The sequence below is a fragment of the Hyla sarda genome, chromosome 6 (assembly GCF_029499605.1).
Source record: "Hyla sarda isolate aHylSar1 chromosome 6, aHylSar1.hap1, whole genome shotgun sequence".
Lineage (NCBI taxonomy): Eukaryota > Metazoa > Chordata > Amphibia > Anura > Hylidae > Hyla > Hyla sarda.
The window spans coordinates 83,271,128-83,295,171 of record NC_079194.1 but is presented as its reverse complement, the minus strand read 5'-3'; the positions used below and the strand labels follow the sequence as shown (position 1 = coordinate 83,295,171).

The window sequence follows — 24,044 nt, the reverse complement described above, 5'->3', positions numbered from 1 at the left end:
CAGCCAGACTCTATCAATGACAGAGCCGGGACAGGAGGAAGCAGAGGTAAGTCCTCCGGCTACCTCTATAGTGGATCGCTCCCCTGCGATCGCGCTGCGGGGGGGGGGGGGGGGGGGGGGGTGGTTTGGGGTGTAGGCGATCCACCCCACTAGCCCACCAGGGAGCATTCACATGTCCCTTTAGACGCCGCTGTCAGCTTTGACAGCGGCGATCTAAAGGGTTACTAGCTAGTTGCGGCGATCGCGGCATGCTGGCTATTAGCAGCGGCCTCCGGCTACTGAAAAAAAAAACAGCCGGGAGCTGCAGAGTATGGAGCGGGCACGAATCGGGAGCCCGCTCCATACAGACTACTGAGCACCACCACGCTTGTCAGGTCCGGCTCTGCTTGGGCTAAGGGCCGGAAAAATTCACCTGCCTGCCGCCTGGAACTACATGTCCCGGGCGAAATTAGAAAAAAATTCAGCAAATATGCAGAAAATGCACTAGATGTCCTGTCCATATCTGTATACTGCTGATAGCAGCAGTAGATATGGGAGGGGAGGCGTCTGGGAGCTAGCTTGAGGGAAGCTTGTAGTTAATGATGTCATCCTGTAGTTTCCAGCAAGTCAGCTGACCCTGGACTAACATCCTCTGACACACATTAAAAGGGAAGGGAACTTTGTGGGAGTTCGTTTGGAGATCACATGACCTAGTTAGAGTATTAAAATGCTTAGCTGTAGCTGTGTTGAAAAATAACAAATTGGTAGTGAACGTTCATGATAAAAAGCTGGAGTGCTTATTTACAGTCATGGAAAACCCCTTTGATTCCCTGCCTATTGCCACATTCTTGACTGTCTAGGAAACTCCCTTTTTAGTGATTTTTGTAATGCAGATGGTGAACACTTCTATGGAAAGAAGGAAAGTTACGCTTCGGTTTGACAGGGAGTCTCTCATTCATGTATCAAAAAGACATTTATAGGGACCAAAAAGTAAGTGCTTACCCCAGTATTTCCCAAGCAGTGCACCTCCAGCTGTTGCAAAACTACAACTCCCAGCATGCCTGGACATGCTGGGAGATGTAGATTTTCAACAGCTGGAGGCACCCTGGTTGGGAAACACTGGCTTACATCATGGTGGACTACTGACAGTCCATTTTTTTTTTTTTTTATCAGTATGGGCTCATTCACACTATGGAATTTCCAAAGGGAGCAAGTCCATTCTGTCGGCAGAATCCCTCTAAAATGCATTGCCGTCTAGTGAGATGGTGCATTTCCGAGCAGTCCTAGCGCCAATCTCTGCCGCTGTGGACATTTTGTAGTGTGAGTGATGCAGCAGCATCCTTTTGGGAACAAACCGGCCAACTATCGTATGTGTATGAAGGCCTCTCCTCCAATACATGAGGCTGGGAAACTCAATGCCTGACCCTTTTGTTTTGTCTAGAGCATTGCTTTCCAGCCAATGTGCCTCCAGCTGTTGCAAAACTACAACTCCCAGCATGACCAGACAGCCAAAGGCTATATGTTCAATTTCCTTAGAGCAGTGTTTTCCAACCAGTGTGCCTCCAGCTGTTGCAAAACTACAACTCCCAGAATGCCCGGACAGCCTTTGGCTGTCCGGGCATGCTGGGAATTGTAGTTTTGCAACAGCTGGAGGCACACTGGTTAGAAAACACTGGTCTAGAGATAAGCCTATGCCTGTCTGGGCATGCTGGGAGTTGTAGTTTTGCAACAGCTTTAGGCACACTGGTTAGAAAACACTGGTCTAGAGATAAGCCTTTGGCTGTCCGGGCATGCTGGGAGTTGTAGTTTTGCAACAGCTGGATACACACTGGTTGGAAAACACTGGTCTAGAGATAAGCCTATGCCTGTCTGGGCATGCTGGGAGTTGTAATTTTGCAACAGCTGGAGGCACACTGGTTAGAAAACACTGGTCTAGAGATAAGCCTTTGGCTTTCCAGGCATGCTGGGAGTTGTAGTTTTGCAACAGCTGGAGGCACACTGGTTGGAAAACACTGGTCTAGAGATAAGCCTATGCCTGTCTGGGCATGCTGGGAGTTGTAATTTTGCAACAGCTGGAGGCACACTGGTTAGAAAACACTGGTCTAGAGATAAGCCTTTGGCTTTCCAGGCATGCTGGGAGTTGTAGTTTTGCAACAGCTGGAGGCACACTGGTCTAAAGATAAGCCTATGCCTGTCCGGGCATGCTGGGAGTTGTAGTTTTGCAACAGCTGGAGGCACACTGGTTAGAAAACACTGGTCTAGAGATAAGCCTTTGGCTGTCCGGGCATGCTGGGAGTTGTAGTTTTGCAACAGCTGGAGGCACCCTGATTGGAAACACTGGTCTAGAGATGAATTGCCATCAGCTGTGTCTGGCAGCCGCTTACTTCGCTTTCAATCTTGATACATTGTCAGCAAGATGGGAGATGTCCAGAGACTCCACGTTTTGCACGTTCTTATTAAAAGTCCTCAGTATACTATTACAGACCGCTGCCAGTCATTCTGTAATGGAAGTGGATTTTGGGGTTGGGCGGGGTCGGAGGTTTGAAGAAGGGGGGGTGTTGACGAAATGTTTGAAATGAAAACGAAGAGAAGAGGAATTTCTATGGCAACCCTTCATCGTCTTGTGCCAAGTGCTCTGCGCTCTCAGTGGCGACAAATGATCTCTAATAGAGAGGAAAATAACTTTACCATTACCAGGCCATACCATGTCTTGTTCTATCCTCTTCTTTATGCTCCCAACTTTTTTATTTCTTTTTCCTCCCCCCCCCCCCCATTTTTATTTTTATTTACTTACTTTTTTTTTTCCCCACACCCCAGACAGCATTCAGAAAAACAACAATGTGCGCAGATTTCCAGATTTGCGCTTAGTAAAAAGGCGTTCATTACATAATGTGTAAAATGTGATGCCAGTAATTCTCTATCTAACCATAGAATTTCACAGCACGAGATGAACAGCGTGCCTATTTAATCTGTCAATTTCCCCGAGCTTTATGTCTGCCTTGTTGTCACTTTATTGGCTCCTGCCTCCTTCTCCGCAAAGTTATTCCGTGAATGATCTACTTTTATTTCAGCAAAACACTAATTTCATTACCATAAGCTTTCTCTCCATGTAAGCGATCTTATCCCCTTCTGTAGTGAATGGATGGGGCTAGGTGAGGGATCTGCAACGTGTTGTTCTCCGGCTGACACTACCACTCCCAGCATGTCCTGACATCAGGAAATTTATGAAAATTTGGTGTCAATTTCAAATAAATACATTTGCTTTCTAAGAATGAGTTCTGGTTATTGTTGGGTTGTCCTACAAATAAATATTTCAATAGGTATGTACCTACCGATACTGGCATTGGGATCAGTGTCGAAACCAAAATTGTCCCCGATAAAGCAGACCATAAAATATCTCTCCTTTCCTACGCACCCGCGCTGAGACCATCGTTCGCTCCATTATCTGGAGTGATGCAGTCAGTACCTGCTGCGGGAGTGAAGGAAAGGTAAGAGGGATTTTAGTTGTTTTCTTTTGGAGCGGACTCATTGGGGAAAACTAATCTACCTAAAACCTAATTACTGGGGGGCTACAGCCTAAAAGGGGGGATTTTCTACCTATCTTCTAGGGCAGTGGTCTTCAACCTGCAGACCTCCAGATGTTGCAAAACTACAACTCCCAGCATGCCCGGACAGCCATCGGCTGTCCGGGCATGCTGGGAGTTGTAGTTTTGCAACATCTGGAGGTCCGCAGGTTGAAGACCACTGTCCTAGGGGATCTTTATAGGGGGAATTCCCTACCTATTTACTAGGGGCTTCTACATAATAGGTGGGATTCTCTACCTGCCTAATTACTAAGGGCTAATTAATAGGAAAAATTACCGACAAAATGGGGGCATACCTAAAAAGGGGGATTTTCTGCCTAAGTAATAGGGGCTTGTATCTAATAGGTGGTATTCACTAACTACTAAGGGAATATCTTAAAGGGGTACTCCGCTGCTCAGCGTTTGGAACAAACTGTTCCGAAGGCTGGAGCCGGCGCTGGGAGCTCGTGACGTCATATCCTCGACCCCTCATGATTTCGCACTCCGCCCCCTCAATGCAAGTCTATGTGAGGGGGCGATGCTATGATGTCACAAGCTCCCGGCACCGGCTCCAACCTTCGGAACAGTTTGTTCGAAACGCTGAGCAGTGGAGTACCCCTTTAATTACGAGTGTCAGTAAGACTTTAGCCAATGGCTTTACAAAGTATAGAGCCACCTCTGCTGTCACCTTTTTTATTTATTTATTTATTTTTTTTTTTAAAGTATCAGCGAGTACTTAAAAAAAAGTGTTGGTATTCGTTCTCAGGACATCCCTATTTGCAAAGTTATCCCACAAACGACAACACTGGTAAATCTAGACTTAGAGAAAAAAAAATGGTCTGAAACTTAAAGGGGTACTCCGCCCCTGGCATCTTATCCCCTATCCAAAGGATAGGGGATAAGATGTCAGATCGCCGGATCCCGCTGCTGGGGACCCCGGGGATCGCTGCTGCGGCACCCCGCCATCATTGCAGCGCAGAGCGAGTTCGCTCTGTGCGTAATGACGGGCGATACAGGGGCCGGAGCAGCGTGACGTCATGGCTCCGCCCCTCATGACATCACGGCCCGTCCCTTTAATGCAAGTCTATGGCAGGGGGCGTGACGACCGCCACGCCCCCTTCCATAGACTTGTATTGAGGGGGGCGGAGCCGTGACGTAACGATGCTCCGGCCCCTGTATCGCCCGTCATTACGTGCAGAGCGAACTCGCTCTGCGCTGCAATGATGGCGGGGTGCCGCAGCAGCGATCCCCGGGGTCCCCAGCAGCAGGACCCCGGCGATCTGACATCTTATCCCCTATCCTTTCGGATAGGGGATAAGATGTCTAGGGGCGGAGTACCCCTTTAAGGCTGGTCTTTTTTTATTTTATTTTTTAAATTTTTTTGTTGCCTTCTTTTTTGCATTTCAGCAGATTCTAAGCCATTTTAAACTTTTTTTTTTCTTTTTTCTTAAAACTTTAAAAGCTGTAGCCCACAAAATAGTTTTATGCAAACGAGCTGTTCATGTCCCAAAATACATGCCAAAATGAGGACGTACTTTTAAACTCTGTTTTAATTTTATGTCCGTAACAATTATGGTAGTAAAATTAAACAGAGTTGGTCCCATTGAGTTTGAGGGAGAAAAGAAAGCATCTTGGAGGTTGTTTTGTGTTAAAAAAAAAAAAAGCCTATGTATAAAATGGCAGCGCGAACTATGTATTCCTGCTTAGAGGATGACGTAATTTTTGTATTTGATATCCAGTAGCGTCTGGTGTATAGTTTAGTGGTGCTGCGTACAACAAGCAAACCCTCCATATTTATACACTAGACAGAAGTATCCTCCATGTCCAGTAGGCACATGTAGTTTTCTCATCCTTTATCTTAGCCGCATGTTGTGCTCCAGACCTGCATTTCCTCCTGTAATCTGCAACAAGAAAATACAGCCAAAGTCAGCCATTTTTTATGTTCTGGAGAACCGTTTTTGGTAGGTCAATAGTCTACACCATATCCCCCATAAGGTGATTTTAGTATGTACCTGGCAGACAGTAATGGACATGCTTAGGAAGGATCTGTGCTTGTCTTGGGGGCTAACGTTTTTCTATTCCTGGATAACCCCTTTAAGAGCAGAATTTGCTCTGCAATTCTCTCAAATCCTGAACATGTGAATGGACCCTGATGGTTTTATTGCCTTTCAGTAGAGTCCACTTAGCCCGGGAAAAAATATATGAAGACATGTACCGTATATACTCGAGTATAAGCCGACCCGAATATAAGCCGAAGCCCCTAATTTTACCCCAAAAACCCAGGAAAAGTTATTGACTTGACTATAAGCCTAGGGTGGGAAATACATCACCCCCCCCTGTCATCATCCAGACCCCCATCATCATCCCCCCCCCCTCCATCATCACCCCCTATCAATCCCTTCATCAGTGGTCTTCAACCTGCGGACCTCCAGATGTTGCAAAACTATAACTCCCAGCATGCCCGGACAGCCATCGGCTGTCCGGGCATGCTGGGAGATGTAGTTTTGAAACCTCTGGAGGTCCGCAGGTTGAAGACCACTGCGGCCTTCGTCATGATCCAGACCCCGTCATTATCCCCCCCCCCCCTTCATCATCACCGCCTGTCAATCCCTTCATCGGTGGTCTTCAACCTGCGGACCTCCAGATGTTGCAAAACTATAACTCCCAGCATGCCCGGACAGCCATCGGCTGTCCGGGCATGCTGGGAGATGTAGTTTTGAAACCTCTGGAGGTCCGCAGGTTGAAGACCACTGCGGCCTTCGTCATGATCCAGACCCCGTCATTATCCCCCCCCCTTCATCATCACCGCCTGTCAATCCCTTCATCGGTGGTCTTCAACCTGCAGACCTCCAGAGGTTTCAAAATTACAACTCCCAGCATGCCTGGACAGCCGATGGCTGTCCGGGCATGCTGGGAGTTGTAGTTTTGCAACCTCTGGAGGTTCGCAGGTTGAAGACCACTGAGAAGGGATTGACAGGCGGAGTTCAGTCGAGTATAAGCCGAGGGGGTGTTTTCAACACGAAAAATCGTGCTGAAAAACTCGGCTTATACTCGAGTATATACGGTACTTTTACGTAAAAAATGTGGCATTATATCAGTGGACCTGGAGGCACATCCTTGCTATGCTGGAATATATGCCTTAAATATTAGAAGATAACGCAGTCTCTTTAGCGAAGCCGAGATTCCTCTCTCTTATTTTACTAGAATGAAGATGTTCTTCGGGAAGAAAAAAAAATCCATTAGCCGTAATGAGGAAACGTGAAATGATGAGATTTGCCGGTGTTTTTCTTTGATGAAAAAAGAAATCAAATGTTCTGTTGTTCGTAAAGAAGAACATTGAATAACATGGAGTTAATGGGAACATCAAACTGCTTATGTATTGTTTCATTATGCGGGATCTTTTCAGAAGATGTTATTGGTTGGTGGTGTGTCCCTGGTAATATTCTTGAAATAGCCGAGGACACCTGCGTACCAGGAGGCGAGCCGAACAGGGCCAAAGTCCTAATAAGATTTGTAAATTAGGTTTTCAAGAAATTGTTTCTTCTGACTTAAAATCTGGAAATAAATTGAGAAAACTTTTTTTTAGGGTAACTAGAGCAGATCTCTCTCTTTTTTTATTTATTTATGTTATTTTTTTTTTTTTTTTTACTTTGTTGAACAGTCTGTAGTAAATTTAAGGTCTATTGTCCAATATATTGCATGGACAGAGGCTTAGATATTCAGCTTCGGGGGCCCTACACAGTCCTCGCAAGTCCCAACCAGACAACAGGTGTATGACCCAAATGCGCTGAATCATCAGTTTCGTAAACCTCCGAGTTTCCGGGACTGGGGACGTGACGTCACGCCACGCCCCCTCCATTCATGTCTATGGGAGGGGGCGTGACGGCCGTCACGCCCCCTCCCATAGACATGAATGGAGGGGGCGTGGCGTGACGTCATGTCCCCAATTCCGGAAACTCGGAGGTTTCCGAAACGGGAGACACAGCTCCCGCTTAAATGCGGGTGCTGCAGGGAGATCGCGGGGGGTCTCAGCAGTGGGCCCCCCGCGATCAGACATCTTATCCCCTATCCTTTGGATAGGGGATAAAATGTTTTTGCCCGGAATACCCCTTTAAGTCAATGTGATCCGTCAGGAATATGTGAAGTCCGTTGTGCTCGAACCCGTTTTTGGGGACCGTTTGGAGCAATAAAAGAGCCAAGTGGACCCAGAATGGGATGGAGCACAACGTTAATGTGAAATTAGCCTAAAATAACCGCAATGGTGAAAGGGAGAAATACTGAGTTTGTTGAGTTCCTCAGTGGAAGACCGATCCTGGAATATTTGCTTTGTGTTTTTGATTATTACGTTTTCAGCCACATTTACTATTAAAATGAAATTCATCGATTGTTAGGGCTTAACACCTTTTCCAGTGTATAATACCTTGTCCTTGGGCTCTCAGCGGATTAAGCTAACAGGGCATCTTGGAGGTCGGGAGAGAAATCAAAGTTTCTTTTTTTTTTTTTTCTTTTTTTTTTTTTTGCTGATAATTTGCCAAAAAAAAATAGAGAAGTTTAATCTTAAAAGTGGAGCTAAAGGAGAATATATTATTTGTTTCACTAGAGATGAATTGTTTTCCTTTACATCAGAAAAGACCCGAGGTGGTTGTCCATTAATTCTCTTTTTGAAGACAACAGGATTTCTTTCGGTTTTTTGGTTTTTGGATAATCACTGTTTCCGGATTTGAGAAGTCTTGTCATCGTAATCCAAGATAATACACTAGAGCCTGATGTTGATAGCTGGTTTTGGTCCAGTCCAATGATCTGCTGAGAATGCAGCAATGAGAGGGGTAGGTAACAAGCACTGAGTATTGAATTCGGTGCTTCTACATGCTGGAGAATGTACTACGCCTGATCATTTCCTTCACTGCTGGTGGACTTTGAGGATAGGTATGTGTCATACATAAGAATGACAGATATTTTTGTTTAGAATTGGTATTAAACAACATGTATTTGAATTGCCATTTAAAGTTTTTTTTTTTTTTTACATATAACAGAGACATATCAAAAGTTTTGATTGGTTGGGGTCTCAGTGCTAAGACCCCTGATGATCATTAGAACAATGAGGGAGAAGTGCACACTAGTGCGCTTCACTCTCCACCTCACAGTGAATTCTAACTTGCTTTACTGAATGGCCCAATACACTTACATAGGGGCAGTCCAGAGAAGCATGCTAGGAAGGTCAAAACCTTCAGGAAAACTGTCATCAGTGACTGTTGGTACAGGCATCATGATGATGGTGATGATGATGATGATAACTAGGGATCGACCGATATAGTTTTTTTAGGGCCGATACCGATACCGATAATCGGTGCAGGTTAGGGCCGATAGCCGATAACTTATACCGATATTCCGGTATAAGTTATCGGCTATTTAACCCCCTGCAACACCGCTGCAGATCATTGATTTTAAAGCGGGCGCTTTAAATCAATGATCTGCAGTGGCTTTTGCGGGCCATAGACCGCCGCCGCCACCACCCGCTTCTCTCCCCTACCTGCCAGGGTGCTCCGGGCCATCCATCCATCCATCGTTCCTGTAGTGTCCGGGGGCGTTCCGGGTGGAGGGTGGTCCAGTCCGGGCTGTCCTTCTTCTCCGGCGGGCCTCTTCTCCACTCCGGGCAGGCTCCGGCCTAGTACGCTGCATAGACGTCGCTGCGCAGTGACGCCCATGCACAGCGACGCACCTGACGTCACGGCGTAGCGGCGTCTATGCAGCGTACTAGGCCGGAGCCTGCCCGGAGTGGAGAAGAAGACCGTGGGAGAAGAAGGACAGCCTGGACCACCCTCCACCCGGAACGCCCCCGGACACTACATGAAGGAAGGATGGCCTGGACCACCCCCATTACGGGTACGTTTAATTTTTTTTATTGACTCGGAGGGTGGGGGAGGGGCCCGACCGGTATAGCGGTATGGGAAAAATCCATACCGGTATACCGCCTAGCATCACGGTGGGGGGTGGGTCGGAGGTGCGGTGCGGCGGGTCGAGGGGGTGGTGGGGGCGGTGCGGGGGGCGGGGCATTATCGGCTTATCGGCAAGATAATGCCGATACCGATAATGCCCAAAATCGTGATTATCGGCCGATAATATCGGCCATACCGATAATCGGTCGATCCCTAATGATAACCATACTTACCTGTCCCCAATTAATGGTTCCGTTGTTCTGTTATCTTTCTCCATTCCTTCCGTTTGAGCGCAAGGCTTGGGGCACGGGCAGAGTTTCCTGACATCACTGCTGCTACGTCTCTGCTGGGCCCCACTGCGAGCCGGCTTGGGGAAACCAACAGGTTAATGCTGTGACACTGATGACAGTTTTTCTTTAAAAAATCTCTTTTTTGACAGGGACACTATAAATTGAAAGTATTCTGTTGTAAATTGTATTATCTGGTTACAATTTCCAAGGTATGTACTAGGGCTGGGCTGGGTGGTTCATACCGAATACCGAAATTTTTGTGCTGCACGATATGAATTTTAGCCCATACCGCAATACCGGCCCCTCCTCCTCGGGAATGAATTATTAGCCCAGCACTTCCCCCATTGAGGAACTAATCATATGTGACCCGCGAGCGCTGTTCTGCCCCCACCAATTAATTATCATCCCAGCGCTGCGCTGTCCCCATCTGGGTAAATACTCACATATCACCCGCAAGCTCTGCCCTCCTCGTGCTCCTGTTTGTTGCCGCCGGCGCTGACACTCTATACCAGTGGTCTGCAACATCTGGAGGTCCGCAGGTTGAAGACCACTGCTCTATACTGTATCCCTATGCCCGGGCTGCAAAAGGTGAACAAAATAAACTTTAACTCACCTTCCCCGTCGGTCTGGACCAGCTTCCTAGGGAATGGAACGTCGGAAAGCCGTCAGCCTATCACCAGCCGCAGCGGTGTTCCACCTCGGCCGGTGATAGGTTGAGCCCACTGTCATGTAAGAAGCCGGCTTCTTACATGACAGTGGGCTCAGCCTATCACCAGCAGAGGCGGAACATTGCTGCGGCTGGTGATAGGCTAACGGCTGTCCGACGTTCACGTCCCCAGGAAGAGCGTAAGGCCAATGTAGGAACGTACGTTAAAGTTTATTTTTGTTTACCTTTTGCAGCCCGGGCATAGGGATAGGCCGCAACAAACAGGAGGACGAGAAGGGCAGTGCTTGCGGGTGACGTGAGTAGTACCCCGATGGGGACAGCGCAGCGCTGGGCTAATAATGAATTTTTTATTGGGGGGGGGGGGGGGATACTGTTATATACCGTGGAACCGCCATAAGTTACAAAAATACCGCGATACACCTATTTGGCCATACCGCCCAGCCCTAGTTTATAAATTTTTTTTTACTTTGTTGCCATTTTTATGTAACATTTTTATGCATTTATTTTTTTTTAAATAAAAATAATTCTAAATATTCTTGATTTATACTATCTGCAGGTTGTTTTTCAGCTTTGCTTTGTAGATTGGGGCAGGGTTAGCAAAGATATCTCTCTATCACTATAGGAAATGTATTGAAGTGTTGTACTGCTGGAAGGTACTCTTCTTGAGGGTCTATAAACACTTTTGTGGTTACCACATACAACAGGCAACCTGCTACACCATCTGTACACTATATCTGTACAATATAGCAACCCATGGAGTCGGTATTAAAAATAAAATCGAAGTAGCTGCAACATTTTCAGAACATCATAAAAAAACACTAATACACAGTTAAATGAAGTAATACAACAAAAATGTTATTCATGACACTTTCACTGCAATTGACAGGTTCACAGTCAAAGAAATTGCGATTTTTTTTTTTTTTTTGGTGTCAGGAGACCTTATAGATGTGAGTTTATAGGTACCATTTTCAGGATGTTTATGGTATCGCCATCTGTGAGTTAGCATATTTTCTTATTTCCGGAAATAGTTCTCAACAGGAAAACACTGGTAAGAAGAACGAGCCCATGAAGATTTCAGAGAAATAATATTTGCTAGCTGGGATGCTGGTTTCCGCCGTGTACATAATGTTGGTATGAATGATTCTTTTATGCCTTTTCTTTCCTATTTTTACTGGTGGTTTACCAGGACTACTTAGCCTTTTCTTTAGCACTATATTTAGCCTAATGTTAGAATTTAGAGTTCCGGAAGCATTTGTTTCTGAGTGTGACCTGTCTGCTCTATCAACAAGAAAATGGAAGCACAGATTAGTTTTACACATTAAATGATCATCAGAAGGCATTTCTAAGGTAAACCTAGTCATCTACTGTTAAACTACACCAGTCTGGGTATTGAACACAAATCCAGGGAGGCAAAGAAGATCCAGCTCGCGAGATTGTAGTCCAAAAAATAACAAATAATGTTTATTAAAGCATACAGATTTAAAATCAGTACAAAAGATCCCTAAAAGGTGACTGATGTGTTTCGGATAGTGTGTCCTTAGTCATAGTCATGTCTGGGTATAAGTTTGGCGCTTCCTGCAGTTATTGTGATGCTGGGGTTACAGAGAAAGAAGTACAGTATCTATTATTTAAAACAATTTCACATTTTATGAAAGAAAACAGCCTCTGAAAATCCCTCCACTAGGGATCCCCATACCTCCTGGGACACTGATGAGTCCCACAGCAGCATGAGCATGTCCAAGGGTCATGGACATGAAATGGCTGATGGACAAGACTGCAGAAGGAACACAGCTTGCAGCAACACTGCTGTAACAGAGTTTTACCAAACGTGCCTCCAGCTGTTGCAAAAATACAACTTTAATCATGCCTGGACATTCAAAGGATGTCTGGGCATGCTGAGAGTTATAATTTTGCAAAAGCTGTAAGCGCACAGCTGAAGGCAACACTGCTGCAAAAAAGTTATCCAAACACTGTACCTCCAAATATTCCAAAACTACAAGTCCCAGCATTACAGGAATGACAAAGAATGATACACATGAATGACATATGAACAGAAAATGTATGCATAAATAAACACAGTACTTTTAGCACTAAACCTATGCACTAATTTAGGAAGATCTAAGTTATGCACTCACTATATTGTCTTTGGTGGTAGAGTACAGGCAATTTCCAATATTCATTGTGTGTGTGTGTGCGCAGCATAAAATCAGAGAGGAAAGGGTTACAGAGCAGGGCTGCCATGCTCTTGAGAGCAGTAAGTCAGCAGAGAGAGGGAGGAGTCATCACAGTGCAGGCAAGAGAAGGACACGCCCCCACCCCTGGGAAAATGAAAAAGACATTGAGCAGCGTTAATATGCTATTATTTAGTGAAATATCGGTGATGGATACATAAATATGATATGTATATGACCAGGATTAGGTACTGAGCAACATATAACTTATTTTTTTTGTGTGGGATCTGACAGGTATGCCTTAAAGACATCAGTTCTGATTCATGTGAGGAAGACCATATGTAGAGGTAGCAGCTGCCAAACTCTCACACACTTGCTCTTTCTAAGTTCTTGCCTTTTATTGGTTTTGACCTCATTCTGAGGTAGTCTCTGTTTGCCAGTATAGTTCATGGTGTCTAGCACTTTTATTTTACATAATGAGAATAGAGGAAAAGTTGTATATATGGAGAGTCAATGTAACATTATCCATTTCTAAACTATGGCTCTTATTTACAAAGAGTGAAGTGTAGATTTCTTTGTGGGTTTTGATTCCCGACAGGTATTTTTCAATAATATTTATGTTTCCCTACGTTTGCCTTTTTTTACAACTGCGCTGAGCTGTCAGGTTTTCCAGAGCTCATATCCACCACATTTTCTGTGGAAACATTAGCAAATATGTTGAGATTTTTCAAAAATGTCGGGAACACACCCTTTATTGGCGACCACACCCACTTTTCCCAGAGGCCACAACCCTTTTTTTAGGGGTAAAATGCAGAGTTGGTCCGGTTTCTTTGAATTTTTGGTCATTAGTACTGAAGCAGACACAATTTGTGGTTCAATGCGCCAAATTTTTGCACGCTGCACAACATTTTGGCACACAACCCGGCAATGTTGGTTTGCAGTACCAAACTACCAAACTATGTGTTGGTTTGCAGTACCAAACCAACCTTGTTCAGGCGGCTCAAGACTTGTATTTTCCCACTGCCCATATCCAATTTCCTTGGGCTGGTTCACTCTTGGAGAAGAATAGGCCAACTCCCTGTTAACTTTTTGTTTATTTTTACGAAATCCTCAATCGAATTGCAGTGGAAGTAAGAGCGATGATGGTTTTCTTTTCGACTCCCTGCATGGTCTATGACTTTGCTGGGTAGGACTTGTTTGAAGAAAGTTCTTCATCCAGTTCATATAATTTCAGAGATCTTTTTATCTTGCTCCCAAGTGAGACAGTAAACCTTACAGTACTCGGTGTGCTTATTATTAGCAAACAAAACACTCTTGTCTTTTCCGGATTCAGACACGTCCATCCAGTAAAACCTGTTTCTCTGATTCCACCATTTTCTAGGCACTTTTTTTGGTTAGACAGGTAGGAAATTACATGTGGAATCTGTGTCAAGCAGGAGCGTCACTTACACTGAATATTGTGACATGTTCGGGTTTAATGATTCCTTTTGTATTTCTGTAATTCCGATTTAATAAGCCATTGTCGAAAAATAATGTGTCTTCTATGAAATAGACAGGCAAGCTTATTTATGCTGGTTGTTACACAGTGTTCTGATGTGTTTTCTGTGAAGTTTTTTGATGCCTTTTTTTGTTTGTTCTCTGGCAGATGTTACTTTAACCCCTTAAGGACGCAGGACATAAATGTACGTCCTGGTGAGGTGGTACTTAACGCACCAGGACGTACATTTACGTCCTGTGCATAACCGCGGGCATCGGAGCGATGCCCGTGTCATGCGCGGCTGATCCCGGCTGCTGATCGCAGCCAGGGACCCGCCGGCAATGGCCGACGCCCGCGATCTCGCGGGCGTCCGCCATTAACCCCTCAGGTGCCGGGATCAATACAGATCCTGGCATCTGCGGCAGTGCGCGATTTGAATGAATGATCGGATCGCCCGCAGCGCTGCTGCGGGGATCCAATCATTCATAACGCCGCACAGAGGTCCCCTCTCCTTCCTCCGTGCGGCTCCCGGCGTCTCCTGCTCTGGTCTGTGATCGAGCAGACCAGAACAGAAGATAACATAGAACAGATCAGTATTAGCAATATACATAGAACAGATCAGTATTAGCAATCATGGTATTGCTATGAATAGTCCCCTATGGGGACTATTCAAGTGTAAAAAAAAATGTAAAAAAATGTAAAAGTAAAAGTAAAAAAAAAGTTAAAAATCCCCTCCCCAATAAAAAAGTAAAACGTCCGTTTTTTCCTATTTTACCCCCCAAAAAGCGTAATTTTTTTTTATAGACCTATTTGGTATCGCCACGTGCGTAAATGTCCGAACTATTAAAATAAAATGTTAATGATCCCCTACGGTGAACGGCGTGAACGAAGAAAAAAAAAAGGCCAAAATTCCTACTTTTTTAATACATTTTATAAAAAAAAAATTATAAAAAATGTATTAAGTTTTTTATATGCAAATGTGGTATCAAAAAAAAGTGCAGATCATGGCGCAAAAAATGAGCCCCCATACCGCCGCTTATACGGAAAAATAAAAAAGTTATAGGTCATCAAAATAAAGGGATTATAAACGTACTAATTTGGTTAAAAAGTTTGTGATTTTTTTTAAGCGCAACAATAATATAAAAGTATATAATAATGGGTATCATTTTAATTGTATTGACCCTCAGAATAAAGAACACATGTCATTTTTACCATAAATTGTACGGCGTGAAAACGAAACCTTCCAAAATTAGCAAAATTGCGTTTTTTCATTTTAATTTCCCCACAAAAATAGTGTTTTTTGGTTGCGCCATACATTTTATGATATAATGAGTGATGTCATTACAAAGGACAACTGGTCGCGCAAAAAACAAGCCCTCATACTAGTCTGTGGATGAAAATATAAAAGAGTTATGATTTTTAGAAGGCGAGGAGGAAAAAATGAAAACGTAAAAATTTAATTGTCTGAGTCCTTAAGGCCAAAATGGGCTGAGTCCTTAAGGGGTTAAAGGCAATGGAAATCTTTGCACTGAATTTTTCTTATTGTTAATTTGTTTCTTAAAATTAAACAGCTTTCTGAATAGTTATTGACAATTTCCTGCTGATGGAGCACTCAATAGGACTGATGGTATCCTAGAAAACTTCTTTATAACGGCATGTCAGATTTCAGACATAGGTGCAGCAATACAGCGGGGAGACACAAGACAGACCTGGGTCATGGACAAGAAACAACCATTTCTCACCAACAGGCGCTTCAAAAAACAGAGCAGTATGTCACAAAATAAAAAATAAAAACAACAACCCTTGAAGCACCACATATTTTTTTTACGTGTTGTCAAATGATAAAAACATGGTTTTGAAGTATCCTTTAAAAAGGGGTTTTCTGATTCTGATCTTTTATGTTAAACACACAAAAGATGCTGAAATCATGTTTCTACCAAATGGAAAGGGAAAATAGTGCAATGGGTATGGGCAGAGTGCGCTGCCGTATGTTGCCTCCATGGGGCATCAGCTTGTGGAGATAGTCGTCCCTAGAAACAATGCTTCTGGAGAAAATGGGGGAGATTCAGAGGAAAAATTGCTGAGTTGCCCATAGCAACCAATCAGATCGCTTCTTTCATTTTTCAAAACACTATGGATCTCCCCCATATCATCTCTATAATATGACATCCGATGGAACATGCCATGTTGGATTCTGTACATTGTGGCCCCACAGACTATGGCTGTGATACCATCACTTATTTTTCAAGTACTCCCAGATACCAATTACCAATTTTCTTTTTGTTTTTTAAATGTCATGTGACAGCTGAGGTGGCTCTTGTCTTGTGAATTCTTAGGTGAAAGTTAAACACGAGGACCTTACTGACACTCCTATTTAAGATATTCTCCAGTAGTTAGATAGGGAATCCCCCCCCAATTAGGTAGAAGCCTCCAGTAGGTAGGTAGTGAACCTCACCCTTCTATTAAGTAGAAGCCCCCAGTAGGTAGGTAGGTAGAGAATCTTCCCCTTGTAGATAGAAGCACCAGAAGATAGGTAAGTAACCCTATTAGGTTAAAGGCCCTGGTAAGTAGGAAATCCTTCCCTTTGAGTTAGAAGCCCCCAGAAGTTAAGTAGTTAAATAGGTAGGGGACATCCTATTAGGTAGATGCCCCAGTTAAGTAGTTTCCCCCAATTAGTCCCCTCCAAAAGGAACTAATAAAAATCCCACTCACCTTCCCTTCGCTCCTGCTTAGAGACTTCTGTATCCTTTCCTCCGTTAGTGGTGGTGCAGGACCTTCTCCTCCAAGCTGGAGTGATGCAGGACCTGCTGTGTGATGAAATGATCGCACAGCAGGTCCTGTGCCACTCTGGATAACTGAGCGAACGATAAAGAGGCCTTTTTTTTTTTCTTTAAATAGTTTTTCAGTATTGGGATGGGTATTGGGAACATTTGCATGAGTACAAGTACTCGTTCAGTTGGCCGGTATCAGGACATTTCTAGCTGCTGTATGACTCCTTTATCTCTATCTAGCTTGTACAGAACTTAGACCTGGGTCCATGGTCTCCAAACTGCGGTCCTTCAGCTGTTGCAAAACTACAACTCCCATCATGCCCGGACAGCTGTTGGCTGTCCGGGCATGCTGGGAGTTGTATTTTGCAACAGCTAGAGAACCACAGATCGGAGTCCACTGCCCTAAGACAATCTTGTAAATGGACTGCCATTGGCTTCCACCACAATATCGCCCATTCTGATGTAACCGAGATTTGACCCGACCACAAAAGTCTGTGCAAAATAACAAATCCTTTTATAAGCCGAACCCCTGATACATTATTTTAGCCTCAATGCCAGACAGAATCATGCGGAGAGAGTACAGATTTTGGCCTCTCAAAAATATTTTTTTTTTTTAAATGTAAAATTGAAATAAATAAATTTCCTACCGAGATACCCATATTATATATCACTACATATCATCATATTCAGCATTTCCGCTGACTTGGCCCCCTCCTTACAAAACAGAACGTCAGTAGGCTCCCGGCTCCCATCAGATATTATGTTTGCTGTCTTGCACTTCAAGGTCTCTGGATTTTTTTCTATGATATATAATTTTCCGGACGCTCTTCAATTAAATAACTTAGAAATGTGTGTCCATTGATTACTCCCGTAATTACCTCGCCAGACCCAGAACACTACCGCTATATTATGCCTCAGTCAATACAAGTTTTGTTGTGTTTTTTCTTTTTTATTCATTATCTTGTATTTAGCTTGGAGCTAGAATAATGTTTGTTTATTGCCATGCATGCAGTTTTTAGTTTTTTTTTTCAAATGAACTCTATGGAAAAACTACTTTTAAGTATAAGTACATTCCCTTGGGACAATGTTTATTACATGGGAGGAATATGCAGTAAGTATGACAAATTACAGCATCTAAGTTTACGTAGAAAACAATCTTCTTCACAATATTAGAGGAAAGAACATTTTACAGTATTTCCTATCTCTACTACAGAGCTGTGTGTATTCTTTTTAGTTGTGTTTTGCGCAGTTATCCTCTCTTAGAAGCAATGAGGAATATTGCTATATTGCTGCCTCTAATGTGGCATTCCATGATTCTTGCTGTACTCATGGATTTAGTAAGGAAAAAGTAAGTTATTATACATAAGAAAAATACTGTAGCAAAGTGTGAGCCGCTCACCACATGCACGCCCTTCTCACCACCTGTGCCGTAGACCGGCTGGTACCGCCTCCAGCCTACTATTAGATAAGAACAAAGACGAGGTCCGGCACCAGGATGGTTGCAGATAAAAGCTTGCGTTACTTTATTGAAGATATCGCAGTACAAGGCAGGACATCTGACGCGTTTCGCACATGAATGTGCTTAATCGTAGACTGAGAAGAAAATAAGAAAAATACTGTACAGTAGAAAAAAAAAATAATGTGGACTTCAGCAGCACCACTGTATGCATGTAGATGCCATTTGTCATTCCCAGAAGCTAGGAGAACAAAAATTTGACACAGAGTTGAGCCTCATTGAGATCACTGACCCAGATTTACCAATATGTCTGCGGACCGAAAGTATCTGGTTTTCTCACAGTAACCAATCACAGTTCAGCTTTTATATTTTCACAAGCTCGGGTGAAATGAAATCAGAGATGTCATTGGTTTCCATGGTGAATACAAACAGGAACACCGCTTCAATAAATGGTGCTGAATGCTCTGGATTTCTGTGGTGCCTGACGGACCTTATTGGCTTTGAAGACGTAATTCAACTGAGGCAAATTTATCCCCTATCCAAAAGGAAAGGAGATTACTGTCTGAACGCAGGGGGTCCAGCTGCGGGGACCCCCCCCACGATCTCCTGTGTCGACCACATCATGAAGCGGTGAAGATACACGAGTACAGCGCTTTAGCTCTCGCATAGAGATGAATGGAGGGGACTTGTCCACCATCAATTTCGTTCAGTGGTCAACACAGCTCTTTGCATGGGGAGAGCCGGGGCACAGTGCAGGAGATCGCAGAAGGGTCCCAGCGGTCAGAAGATAGTCATAGATATGGAATATGTCAACTATTACTTCAACTGAATAGTACGACAACTGATCACAGGGCACCAAAATATATTTTGATGGCATATCCTTCATGTCTGACTAGGTTAAATGAAGTGATGGAAGACGAATAACTGGTTGGCTCTATTGACAGCATTTATCTTATGGAAAATCCAACATGTCTGACACGAGATAAGTGTCTGAAACCACTTAGACTTTGTACACTAGAAAAAAAATGTAGAGCTTATACTGCAATAGATAAATAAAACTAAATTTTATTAAACATTGTTAAAAAAACATATACGGTACATATGAGACTCAACATACAGTAGGTACAGGGATGTGGAAATCCTATCGCCCGACACCCGGGCCATGTAGTTCTGAGCACTGGGCAGGTGATTTCAGGTCAATTTTTCATATATTATATATTTTTTTATGCAGTGTGAGGTGCAGGAGCGGATGTAGACTTGCTTGGGACACAAGTCTGCACCTCACACAGGCGCTCAGGGTGTTTGGAGCGGGCTCCTGACTCAAGCCCGCTCCATACTCGGCAATCAGCCGTGGCCGGCTATTAACCCTTTAGATCACTGCTGTCAAAGTTGACAGCGGTGTCTAAAGGGATCTTTTAACCATCCCATGTGGTCTAGTGCGATTTCGGGGGGCAATCCCCTGTGGAGGTTGCCGGAGGGCTTACCTCTGCATTCATAGCTGCCCCCTTTTTAGATCTGCATTTGATTGAGCCTGCCCTGAGCGGGCTTAACCAAATGAACACAGATCAGCGGAGTTCCATAGAACTGCATTGATCTGTATGAGGAATCTAAATGATTCCTCCAAAAAAAAAAAAAAAAAGGTATTTAAAAATAAGTTTTAATAAAAGTTTAAAAACACCCATTAACCCCTTCCATATGAAAAGTTTAGATCACCCCCTTTTCCATATAAAAATATGTAGACATAATAAAAATAAAAATATTTGGTATTGGCGCGTGCCTAATTGACCGAACTATTAAGAAATAACCTTTTGTATCCCGTACGGTAAATGGCGTTAATGTAAAAAAAAAAAAAAAAAATCGCAGGATTGCATTTTTTATGTTTATATCTTGATATCCTGGAAAAAATGAAGTCAAAAAGTGTTCATAAAGTCTGATCAATACCAAAATGGTACTGATACAAACAGCATATTATGGCCCAAAAAATTAGCTCTCATACAGCCCAGTATACGGAAAAATGTTAAATATTATAGGGGGCTCAGGGATTTTTTTTTCTTTTTTATTAAAAAGTAAAGAAAAAAAAATATGACAGAAACGAAACAAATTTGGTATTGGTGTAATCAGGCAGACCTAAAGTATCAAAATAATATGTACGTTTTGACCACAAGGTGAATGGCGAAAAAAGAAAACCCCAAAAATTTGCATTTTTTTTTCAATTTCACCTCCCAAATATATTTTATTTTTGTTTCAGAGTATAAGTTATGGAAAAATGAAAGGTGTCATTACAAAGTATATTTGGCCCGCAAAAAAACAAGCCTCATATGGGTCTGTAGATAGAAAAATAAGTTATGGCTATTATAGGACGAGGAGGAAAAAACTAAAGTGCAGAAACTAATAAAGACCTTATTTACATACTATTTTGGTTGAAATTCTTTGATCTACCAGGACAAGTGGATTTTCTTGAGTGATAACTAAATTGTGTTCCGCTTTAGTCCCTTGGACAAGTAGGTTTTTTTTTTCTTTTTTTTTTTTTTTCCCCCGCACCCCTGATGTTCCAATATACAATATGAAGCTTAGGGCACAATATTAATGCAATATTATGCACCATTATTTGCACTCCTCCCATGTATAAAAATGTCCAAAAATATTGAACCTATCGTGAGTGCTCCAATTCCTTTATAGTTTTGTGACAAAATTCCCCATAGTCCTGTATTAATACATAGTCCCGATGGAGGCACTAATTAGGGATTGACCAATATCGTTTTTTTTTTTTTTTTTTTTTTAGAGCCGATACCGATAATCTGTGAAGGTTCAGGCCGATACCCGATAACTTACACCGATATCCCGGTATAAATTATCGTCTATTTATTCCCCCCCCCCCCCCCCCCCCCCCCCCCCCCCGGCGACCCCGCAGCAGATCATTGATTTAAAGCGGGCGCTTTGAATCAATGAACTGCAGCGGCTTTTGCAGTGCCAGAGACCGCTGCCACCACCTGCTTCTCTCCCCCTGCCGGTCCTGGGGTCCTCCTGAGTCCAACCACCACCTCCGCTTCCCCCCCCCCCACCTATCCTCTGGCCAGAGACCGCCGCCGCCCGCTTCTCTTCTCTCCCCCTGCTGGTCCTTAGTCCAACCACCGCTGCTGCCCCATTGCCTCACCCATCCCCGGTTTTATAATTACCTGTTCCCGGGGTCCGCTCTACTTCTGGCTCCGGCGGCGTCCTGAGCTGTCACTGTGCCCACTGACGGTGACGTCGCATTGAGGACGTCACTCGTCATTGCACATCGTAACAAAGGATGCCTCAGGAGCCAGAAGTAGCGCTGGCCCTGGGAACAGGTAATTATAAAACCGGGGATGGGTGAGGCAATGGGGCAGCGGCGGTCTCTGGCCGGTGCGGTGCAGTTTCGGTGCGCTTCGGTGGGGTGGCCGCGGAGCATTACCGGATTATTATTAATTGCCGATACTGATAACCTCCAAAATCGTGAATATCTGCTGATAATATCGGCCAAACCGATAATCAGTCGATCCCTAGCACTAATACTGTATAATCAAATACTGGAATGGACTCTTTACAATGAACAATATCGTGTGCAACTACTTCAATGGACTTTTATCATAACATGCAAGCAGTTAGTAATATAATATAGATCATTGGTCTTCAACCTGCGGACCTCTGGGCATGCTGGGAGTTGTAGTTTTACAACATTTGGGGGTCTGCAGGTTGGAGACCACTGATATAGATGATGCTAGAGTACTAGAGTATTCTTACTCATTGAACTTTGTGCCACACCGCTCCACAACCCAACCACTTAGACTTATATTTATAGTATGTGATCACCCTAATAGGAGAGGTTGTACAATACACGTCATTTATGGGATGATATGAAGTATTATGCTTGATTCCTTCAGTCTCCTTTAAAGAAACAATAGTAAGTAAAACCAAATATGTAATGTTACTCTGTCCCTGCATAGGTTAGTGTTACTCATTGGACTCCAGCACGTCATCTGTATTCACATTTCCACAAGATCATGGATATCTGGATGTGCCACCTTCATGCTGTGATGTCAACAACTGCCCATTATTATAGATGGCCGCTGCTTACCAAACCGTGGGCCAAGTGAAGGACATCTTAATGGTCAATTACAATGAGAAACTCCGGAGATTCTTTATTCCATTCATTTAAGCCCTCGGATTTCATTAAATGTCCGTGAGATCCACCATACTTACACAGATTGCTCATAATGTCTTCTTCATTGTAATAGCCATTATCGTTATCGTGAGAAAGTAGGAGAGGTTGCCACAACTACGACCCTGCTATTAGCATCACTGAATAGGAAGATAAATCACACCTTTTAGCTACTGTCTTCCGGCTTCCAGCTTTTACTTCTGTGACAGTAATGTTTTTTCATATGCAATGTTCTATGGCTGCTGGGTACCACAGGTATCCCTGTCTAGAATCGGGGAAATATTCTTTTATATTGTGGTTGAGTTAAAAGTAGATGTCCACCAATGTATTTACTTTAAATAAGGGCTTTTCCTAGCATTGACACTGATGACATGGGTGTTTTTGATGCAGTTTTTGAACCAAACCTAGAAATAGTTTAAGATTAAGCAAAGTCTCAATCTTTCCTTTATATGTGCCCCCCATTTATAATATATATGTATATAAAATCACTACACAACTCATTTTTTGTGGGGCTTTGCAGTAGTGCTGGGCGGTATGACCAAAAATGTGTATCACAGTATTTTTCAAACTCATGGCGGTTTCACGGTATTTGACGGTATTTTTTTTTCCACTCATTTCCCTCTAACCCCTCCCCCCTCGAATGAATTATCAGCCACAGTGCGCTGGGGAAGTAATCATATATGACCTGCGGGTGCTGCTCTGCTTCCCCCCCACCACCACCAAATGAACTATACGCCCCAGCGCTGTGCTCACATAGGGGGTCTAATGTGAGCCACGGCCGCTGGAAATGAATGAGTTGTGAGCCACGGGCGCAGGACTTCTGTTCGGAGAATGGAAGCTGTCACCTCCCCCTGCAAGCACAGAAAGCCAGTGGGCCGCGGGCCAGGGGGAGGTGACAGCTTCTGCCCGCGGCTCAGAACTCAATTATTTCCAGCGCCGCGGCTCACAGGAGGAGGAGAGCAGCGCCTGCGGGTAAAATGATTAGTCCCCTGATGTGGGGACAGCGCAGCAGCTGATGGTTCATTCGTTCGAGGGGAGGGGGGGGGGGGGGAGTGGCCTGACCAGTATTGCGGAATAGGGAAAAATTCATATCGTACAGAAAAAAAACACCGGTCTTCAGTACGAACTGTTATACCGCCCAGCACTACTTTGCAGTATATTTTACAATAAAATGAAAGGTGTCATTACAAAGTAAAATTGGTACCACAAAAAGCAAGCTTTCATATGGCTTTGTAGATGGGAAAATAAGAGTTTCTAAGGCTAAGTGAATTCCTATAGATCATCCGAAGATGACCCAAAAAATACCCATTCTTCCCATACACCCTAAAGACGTAAGTTAAAAGTGCAATCTTTATTGTACGCACGCTAATTGTATTAAAATACTAGGAGCCACTGTAATCCACTTTCCTAATAAATGTAAAATGACCATTTCACATTTATTAGGAAGGTGGATTACAGTGGCTCCTAGTATTTTAATACAATTTGCGTGCGTACAATACAATAAAGATTGCACTTTTAACTTACGTCTTTAGGGTGTATGGGAAGAATGGG

General features: G+C 43.7%; 1 protein-coding gene and 1 long non-coding RNA gene across 13 annotated transcripts in view; one reads left to right on the top strand and one right to left on the bottom strand.

Annotated features, from left to right (window-relative positions):
• Positions 1 to 24,044, top strand: part of PHF2 (PHD finger protein 2) — a 317,888-nt gene that overhangs the window by 17,484 nt on the left and 276,360 nt on the right. The window lies entirely within an intron of this gene.
• On the bottom strand, positions 2,965 to 5,825 carry LOC130275829 (uncharacterized). The gene is made up of 4 exons (XR_008844915.1): positions 5,555 to 5,825; positions 5,343 to 5,443; positions 3,312 to 3,445; positions 2,965 to 3,186 (listed from the first exon to the last, which is right to left on the bottom strand). It is a non-coding gene; the product is annotated as an uncharacterized LOC130275829 (long non-coding RNA).